The sequence below is a fragment of the Onychomys torridus genome, chromosome 1, assembly GCF_903995425.1.
Source record: "Onychomys torridus chromosome 1, mOncTor1.1, whole genome shotgun sequence".
NCBI classification, from domain to species: domain Eukaryota; kingdom Metazoa; phylum Chordata; class Mammalia; order Rodentia; family Cricetidae; genus Onychomys; species Onychomys torridus.
The window spans coordinates 113,500,250-113,509,925 of NC_050443.1; positions in this window are offsets into that span (position 1 = coordinate 113,500,250).

Genomic DNA, 9,676 nt, shown 5'->3' on the forward strand with positions numbered 1-9,676 from the left:
CTCCGCCCCGACCCGCACGCCCGCCGCCCGCGTCCCAGATGCCCGCCGCCCGCCGCCCGCCGCCCGCCGCCCGCCGCCCGCCGCCCGCCGCCCGCGTCGCAGAGTGCCTGCCGCGCCAAGGCTGCCCGCCGCGCCCGCCCAATTCAAACGAAAACGGCGGTTCAAATTCTGGCGCTAAGTGCTGCGATTGGACCAGACGGCGCAGCCAGAGACCAATGGGAAGGGTGACATAGGAGGGGGCGGAGCCGGAGGTGGAGGCCAGGTGGCGGAAGGGCGGGTGGGGCGGAGCCGGATAGGAAGGCGGGACCAAGATGCGAGGTTCGCCGGCGAGGCTGGAGTCCCGCCTTAGGCGAGGTCAGGAAGACGGACGGGGCGGGGCTGGTGGGCGGGGACCCGCCTCCGGTGGGCGGGACAGAGCGGCTTAGCTTTTCTGCTCCAGGGAACACAAGCAAGGAGATCTGTAAAAAAACCACTTTTTTAGTGTCTAGGCTCCCTCTCCAGAAATTAAACACGGGCAACACCGTGTCTTGCTTAGAGCTAAGAGCTTTACATTTTTTAAATTAGAACTCTTCCTCTGCAGTTTCTACATCACCTTAAATATAAGCAGAGGTTGTTTCTCCTGCCTTATCAGTATCAACCATTCTATTGCTTCAAACACGGGGGAGATCATTACATTTATCCTACAGTCTCCCGTTCTGCTTAGTGAACGCTGAGGCGGTCACACTGTATTTAGGAAACCATCATTTACTTAGCGTTACTACTGCAGCACAGTTAAGTTTGCAATACTTTGCTGTTAGGGAAAAAACATGACAATTAAAATAACCTGTTCAAGACTACACCTGTAAATCCTAAAGGAGGGATCCTGGGGTTTCCTGAGGCCAGGTGCCAGTAGGTGAATGTAGACTAACCATGCCTTTGGTGTGCCCTCTTTTCATGTTCCCTCCTCTGTTTCTGGATCTGGACCAGTGTTCTCCCAGTAGGTTATTGTGAAAATTCCACACCCGGGGAGATATAAACAATATCTGCCCTCTTCTCATAAAGTCCCAAGAACAAGCCTGAATTATGATTCCACCAAAGTTCACCGTGGGGAACCAGTGTCTGACCTCTCTGACCCAGAATGATTAGTTATGCATACCTCTTGGCCTCTAAACCTAAGCCTCTGGTCAGGTTTATATTTATATAATATATTTAGGGCATCACTGGGTCTCTTGTTCCTCTTCGACAATGGAGCCACATTGAATAAATCTCCTTGTTCTGCTCTTCACTGTACCTGACTCTTTAATTAGCCTATTGAGAATGGGTGGCTGAGCCTTCATTATTAGGGCTGTGAGAATCCAAGCTCTCAGGCATTACTTTCTCATCCCCAAATCTAGGAAATGCACCTACTAAGGGCCTCTCACAATTTCATTTACCAAAGGCAATTCATTAAGACAAAAAACAAAATAAAAAATCCCAGCTCATATCTATATATATATATATATATATATATATATATATATATATCTATATATATATATTTGCTACAGTATTGTGAATTATGTATATGAATATGTGTGTGTGAATGAGAGAGAGAGAGAGAGAGAGAGACTATATACCACAAATTCTAATTGATCTTAAAAATAAAAACCTGGAGTCAGATATAGGGGTAAACGCTGAAAGATCAGAGAGACAAAAGAGCAAGCCACAGCCACCACCTCTTACCTCGACACTCCTCAGCCTGAAAGAGCTGAGCTCCTGTTTCCTCTTGCCTTATATTCCTTTCTCCACCCAGCCATATCACTTCCTGTTTCCTCCTCCCTAGTGCTGAGATTCAAGGCATGTGCCTTCTAAGTACTGGGAGCAAGGGCATGAGATCCTAAGTGCTGGGATTAAAGGTGTGTGACACCACAGCCTGGTCTCTATGGCTAACTAGTGGCTGCCTTTACCCTTTGATCTTCAGGCAAGCTTTATTTGTTAGAGCATACACAAAATATCACCACATTTTCCCTTTTTTGTCTAAAATAAAAAAGGTTATAACTAATATAAAAAACTAATAAGTGCAATAACTATATACAATATATAGGCAATAATTACACCAATAATGTCTAGTCCATTAACATTTGACAAATTCAGAGAAAATACTCCATTATTTATCCTATTTTGGTGAGTCCAAAATGTTGTACCTAATTTACTTTCTACTCTAAATTGTATTACCAACTGAAAACTATCTTTTGATGTCTCTCAACTTTATATACTTTACACCTCTTTAGTGAGTTTCTTTTCTGAGTCTGGTAACAAGGAAAACTATAACTATCTAGTCTTCAACTCCATCAGTGATGAGAAGGAAATAACATTACCTGAGTAAGCAGGAAGTGCAAGCAAGCAACTTCCAAAAAAATGTGAAAAATGACAGAGACAGCTGGCTACCTGGACAGTCACCCAAGTTTCCTTTGCAATGTTGGGTCATCCATCTTTGGCCTACAGGCCTAGCATATCTGACAGACTTATCTGTGAAGCAGGATTTTCGGTTGTCTTACCTACCTTGTTTTGGCAAAATTTTAGTAGTCCTTTATTTTGTGTTTTAATGGTCCATTTTGGACAGTATGCTGTCAGCAGTTGAGGCAAGGGCACTTTATTGCCTAGTGGGTAACTTTTTCCACAAAGAAAGTAAACTTCATATGGAGTTTCTTTGATGCCCATCATATTCTCTGAAGTATATTGGTGTTGTCAGGAGCAGACATCTCTCATTGCCATAAAAAAAAAGAACTTATGTTATTAAGCATCTTAAATGCCATATGCTGTAGATCTCTGAAGTGATTTAAAACAACCTATCTAAAATATGTCTGTTTGACCTTGAAAACATACCTAATATGAATACAAGTTTGATTGTAATGACTAACTAGTAACTTGCATTTCTTTATATCCTAATTGGTTTGTAATAATAACTTTCAAGGACTAGCAATTTGTATTACATTGTCAAGTGAGATATATAGCTACAATACCTTGAACAAGATTAGAAATGTATATACAGTATGTTCTAACAAAAATAATCTCAAATTTGTATCAGCATACAAAGATCCATATCAACATAAAATATTTAAAACTAGTAGTTGCTTTTTAAAAGTAGATTCAATAATCTACCTTTTTATTCTATTTCTATATCCACCTTTTTCTTTTCAGAGTAGATTTAATAATCTACCCTTCACCCTATCATTTCTCTATTCCCTTTTTCTCTTTTTTTTTTCTTTTTCAAAACAAGAACCCAGAATCTAAACTCCTTTGTTCAGCTTTTTTCCTGACAATTACATAACAATTTGTAACCAACCACCCTAAATTATGACAAATGTCCATAACCCATTGAAAGACCAAAACAACCCACCCCACCTCTTGGAAATGTGGGCATCATGTTCTTAAATTTACTTCCTGACGTTTGGGGGTGATGGCATCTTTAGGGGACCCTGAAAAGAAAAATTTGGGGTAATTGTCCAGTCCTGGGAGAGCTGGCTCTATCATGTGTTGTCCAGTCTCTGTGTAATGGGAAAGTGCAGGGCTTGTCTCAAGTCCTGGCTAGAGAAGTCTGTGAGGCTGCATCATCTCATGGGGATATGAGTTCAGGTGCCTGTGGAGGTCAGAAGAGAGCACTGGATCATGTGGAGTTAGTGTTGCAGACGGTTATGAGCCTGCAGTAGCTACTGGGACCAGAACTCAGGTTCTCTGAAAGATCAGTGAGACCTCTTAACCACTGTGCCATCTCTCCAACTCTCAGATCATGTATTTTTTAATTTCTTTTTAAACCATACTTAAATTTCAAGCTTTATACTTTGTTGTAAATTATAGCCTTGGGGAATGTAGTTTTAAAAGCCACAGTGTCCTAATTACTTTTCTATTATTGTGACAAAACATCATGATCAAGGCAAATTATTAAAACAAAACAAAACAAACAAGCATTTAACTTGGGGCTTACCATTCCAGAGGATTAGAGTCCATGGTGGGGAGCATGGCAGCAGGCAGACACACAGGCATGACACCGAAGAAATAGCTGAGAGCTTGCACCTAATCCACAAGTACAAGGCAGAGAAAGAGAGAGAGCTAACTCAGATGATGTGGACAATTTATACCTCAAAGCCCCCCTCCCCAGTGGCACACCTCCTCCAACAAGGCCACACCTCCTAATCCTTCCCAAACAGTTCTACCAACTGGGGACTGAGCATTCAAATATGAGTCCATGGGGTGGGGGGCATGTCAATCATTCAAACCTCCAACCACAGGACCATATAAAAAGCCATTGTAAAGACACCTAAGCATTGTAAAAATACCACATTCTCTCTTCCTCATTCTTTACTTTAAAGCATATGTTCTCCCTAATCTTCAGCTCTAGCTTTTCAGCAATGTAATCAAGGAAGGAGGGGTGCTGGGGGCACAGAGAACTACTGGGGCTGCTGACTGTAGTGCTGGGCTGTCTTCTCAACACTACTGACACCTGAACCAATCAAGCGGCCATGTGAAAAGCCCCACCTCATCCCCACCTCCCCATCACTGTCACTGGGCCTCCTTCAGCTTTTACTTCCCAACGGAGACAAAGATTTTACTGTGGAAGTAAGACAGAGGGAGCAAGTCGAAGTGTCAGCCTGCTGGGCCACAGGAGGACTGGGGTCCATCTACAGCGAGCCCAGGGCCTTCAGAGAGGCTGACTGGCTTCAGTGCCCTGTTGTCATGTCTTTCCCCTCCCTCGGCCCTGGCCGACCCATTGCTTTCTTCCTGGCGCAAACTCCTTGCTGCTCCAGGATGCAGGCCCCCCAACAGGGATCCAGCCTCCAAGTCCAGTCCTCCCTTTCACAGTACTCCACAGGTCTTTACCAGATTTACGGGGCTCCTCTCACTAATGCCATATCTCTATCCCTACCCTGGCCCCTTTGCATGTAGCTTTTGGGAAGCGGAGGGGGGGGTGGCGTGAAATTAGGGCAACTTTCCCAAAGCACAGATGAGACCACATCCCTTGCTTCTCTCAAATTCATTTCTCCATTCATGTCTCAGCACTGAAGAGGACAAGATGCAGTCCCTAATGACCTATGGGGCTCAGCTTGGATTCCTCTGTTGGACCATTACTCCAGACTAAGCCAGGTCACCCGACCCTCAGGCCTCCTTCCTTCAGAGCTCCTGATTGCTATCAGAACACTCAGACTCAAAGTTCTGCCAGGCTCTGAGGTCACACACACACACACACACACACACACACACACACACACACAATCCTGGGCCTCCTGTTCCTTTGTCGTCTGGTATCATAAACATCTTATTATAGGTAAAAGTTATGATAATTCTGTTTCCTCCTATTTGAATACTGGTGGAGTTTTCTTAATATTTTATTATTCTAATAAGCGCTTTGACGAACATGTTGAGACACAACCTTGTTTTGATATGCAGATCTTAGAGCTTCCAAAATCTTGTCTTTCATCAAGCAGCACGTACTTCAATCACCAAACTGATGTCTTCCCAGGAGGCTGTCACAGTCTGTCCACCAAGTTCAATGTCTGAGAATATCTGCTTTACACCGGATCTTTTCTTCATTAGCATTTAAAATTCCCTGCTAATTAGTTTAGCCAAAAAGGAGTATCATTTCAATTTGAATTGCCCAAATTAAGATTAAGTTTGAAAACTTCCCCTTACATGTTTAAATGTTTCATCTTTCAGATTTTTGTGTTATTGCCTAGTGATCTCTTGCTGACTCAAAGCTCTCCTTGCTCGTGTGTCTAAGAAAGACATCTCTGTTCTGTAGGGTTCCTGGACATTTACAAGTCAGTAAATCTGAAGATTAGTGAAAGGCGCTTTGCTGGCTGCCTTGGGAAGATGCGTGTACACTTTGGAAACTTGCCAGCTCTTTAAACAAATTCCAAATGGTGGATCAAAAGAACCCCTGCCCCACTTAAGTTGCTTCTTCTTTGGTATTAGTTTCTAACAAAGAGGAAAGTACTGTCCCTCCACAGGGGTGTGTAAGGAGTAGCCCGTTTACTGCCCGACAATAGGGGTATGTAAGGATCAGCCCATGTACTGCCCCTCCACAGGGGTGTGTAAGGAGATCTTGTGTACTGCCCCTCCACAGGGGTGTGTAAGGAGATCTCATGCACTGCCCCTCCACAGGGGTGTGTAAGGAGATCTCATGCACTGCCCCTCCACAGGGGTGTGTAAGGAGATCTCATGCACTGCCCCTCCACAGGGGTGTGTAAGGAGATTTCATGCACTGCCCCTCCACAGGGGTGTGTAAGGAGATCTTGTGTACTGCCCCTCCACAGGGGTGTGTAAGGAGATCTCATGCACTGCCCCTCCACAGGGGTGCGTAAGGAGATCTCATGCACTGCCCCTCCACAGGGGTGCGTAAGGAGATCTCATGCACTGCCCCTCCACAGGGGTGTGTAAGGAGATCTCATGTACTGCCCCTCCACAGGGGTGTGTAAGGAGATCTCATGCACTGCCCCTCCACAGGGGTGTGTAAGGAGATCTCATGTACTGCCCCTCCACAGGGGTGTGTAAGGAGATTTCATGCACTGCCCCTCCACAGGGGTGTGTGAGGAGCAGCCCATGTACTGCCCCTCCACAGGGGTGTATAAGGAGATCTCATGTACTGCCCCTCCACAGGGGTGTGTAAGGAGATCTCATGTACTGCCCCTCCACAGGGGTGTGTAAGGAGATTTCATGCACTGCCCCTCCACAGGGGTGTGTAAGGAGATCTCATGCACTGCCCCTCCACAGGGGTGTGTGAGGAGCAGCCCATGTACTTCCCCTCCACAGGGGTGTGTAAGGAGATCTCATGCACTGCCCCTCCACAGGGGTGTGTGAGGAGCAGCCCATGTACTTCCCCTCCACAGGGATGTGTAAGGAGATCTCATGCACTGCTGCTCCTCCACAGGGGTCTGTAAGGAGGTACGTCACAGTCACTCCTCTGGAAAGGAGACAACAGACCTTTTAAAAAATCAGATTCTGACAAAATAAAGAGAAAGCTCCATTAGAGTGAGTTTGGATATTTGCATTCCTGAGAACAGATCTGCAGCAGTCGTGATCAATACTCTAACAAATAGCTCAGACACTTTTCTAGATTATGGTCTCTTTTACTTTGACAACAACTTTGGATATGATCCAAACTGATTTTCTGTCATCATAAAAAGGATGTGAGATTCCAGGTTTATTGTCGACATTGGTAAAAATCTTTCATTATCATCCTAACCAATGTCTTATCCTTGAAATACAGGAAATGTCTTGTTAAGAAATGGTACTTTTCCTTGAATTGGTGTTATTTTGCTGGTGTTTGTGCATGTGTGTGTGTGCACACGTGTGTGTGTGTGTGCACACGTGTGTGTGTGTGTGTGTGTGTGTGTGTGTTATATTCATGTGTGGGGCATGCAGATTTGACTTGCAAACCACACAAATGCTTACAAAACATATAAATAAAATATTAAATGAATGCACTAAAATAAAACAAATTACATTAAAGATTATTTCTATTTAACATATATTATAAATAATATATTTAAATAAATAAATAATTATATTATTAAATATAGGCACTAAAAAAAGAAAGAAGAGAAAGCCCTGAAAGAAGGAATTAAAGGGAGATAGTGTAAAATGCAGCGGCTTGACCTGAAAGTAATTCAAAGTGTAATATTGAATGGCACATCCATTAGGAAACTGGTATTTCCTGAGGCTACAATACCCTGAAAAAAAATAGGCAGTTTTCAATAATCCTATTGGCAGCAATATAGATATCATTATTGTGAACCTCTACGTTATCATAGGGGAGGTAGGGTGATGTTGACTGTCATGGGCCCAGAGCCTCTTTCTTCAGCCTTAAGGAAAGGGATATCAGCATAAAATTTAAGGAAGTGATGTATTCTGTGAGCCCAGTAGAAAAACAGAAAAGGTCCCCACCCTGGGCTGCTTTGTAAATAGACTGGAGAGTATGAAATGTTTGCTGTTTCCTGGGTTCTGCATGGGTTTTTGATTTGAATTGCTCAAATTAAGATTGAGTTTGAAAACTTCTCCTTACATGTTTAAATGTTTCATCTTTTGGATTTTTGTGTTATTGCCTAGTGATCTCTTTGCTGAGTGTCTAGAAAGACAACTCTGTTCCATAGGGTTCCTGGACATTTACAAGTCAGTAAATCTGAAGATTAGTGAAAGGCACTTTGCTGGCTGCCTCGGGAAGATGCATGTACACTTTGGAAACTTGCCAGCTCTTTAAACAAATTCCAAATGGTGGACCAAAAGAACCCTGACCCACTTAAGTTGCTTCTTTGGTATTGGTTTCCAACAACAAGGAAAGCCCCAGTCAGGTCTGCATAGCCTGGAAAGAGGGTGGGGGATGGGCCGGCATGGTGCCTGTACCAGAGCCCGCTGGTGCAGGGTGTGGCTTGAAGCTCCTGCTGGCTCCAGAGGACCAAGCAGCAAACTTTCTAATCAGTTGTTCAGATGTGGGGCAGAAGGCAAGAAAGGGCTCTGCAAAGCTATCAGCTACTGAACAGACAACAGTGGAGCCTGAGTATTATTATATATGAAGCAAATTTTTAACTGGAGACGTCAGTATGAACAGGTGGTGTATAGTCTCTCTCAGTATGATATTCTCTGATGCCCAAAGTTCTAGTGTTGGGAATTTATTTCCTGAGGGACAGGGTGTTGGGAAGTGGTGACATCTTTAAGAGGTGGGTGGGGTCTAGAGTGTAGTCCACAGGTCACCGGGAGCTGAGGAGGCTCTCTACCAGAGACCTTTAAAGGCTGCAAGCTGGACTCCTGATTGATTCCAACTGGATCTTATGAGTGTATTCTAACAAATACTCTATGACTATCAGACGTGAGGCACTGTCAGACTTGAGGAGGTGCATGCCCCATGCCCTTGGCCTCCAAAGTTGTGAGCAACACTTTTCTTCATGTCTTTTACAGTGAAGGAAAGCTGATGAATATAGCAGATGCCCTGAAGAGACCTTGAATTTACCAAGTGGTTGTGAGTGTCTAGCTTACAGCGTGGCACACTGGTTTTTACTAAGAGGACCCAGATCTCCTTAGAAATGGCAGTTCTAGACCTGGGGCAGCAGGTGTGCGGGGTAACTCTAGAATACTTGATTACACCAAAAAGCAAGGGTACTCTCAAAACTGCCAGGCTTGTGTGTAAGGCCTGGAAGCCAAAATAAAGCCACTTGCTCTATCCACCTGTGGGAAATTTTCATTTCATCTTTGGGAAAAATTTAAATTGCTGCATTTGAAGCAATCAAATATATTTGAAGTCTTTGTGTTTACAATATCAGAAAGAAAGGAGGAGAGGAGGGAAGGGGTGGGGGGAGGGAGGCAGAGCAAGAGGAAAGGAGGGGGGGGGGAAGAAGGAGAAGGAGGAAGAGGAAGAAGAAAGAGTAGGGGGAGGAGAAGAGGAGAAGGAAGAAGACAGGAAGGAGGAGGAGGAGCAGGAAGAAGAGGAAGAAAGAAATCACAGAGGAGTAGCTAGCTCATCAGTCCACTCTGGGTCATGCAAGGAAGCCAAGAGATAGGGCTGCACAGGAGTAATTCAGCCTCTGTGTAGCTTCCCCTGGGACTGCATGTCAGGGTTTCTTCTACGCGACACAAGAATGAGAAAAGTCAGGATAACAAAGAGGAGACTGTTTCAGGGAGTTAAAGGGCAGTGGACATCATCAAGAGGTGACAGGAGGAGTAAAAATGG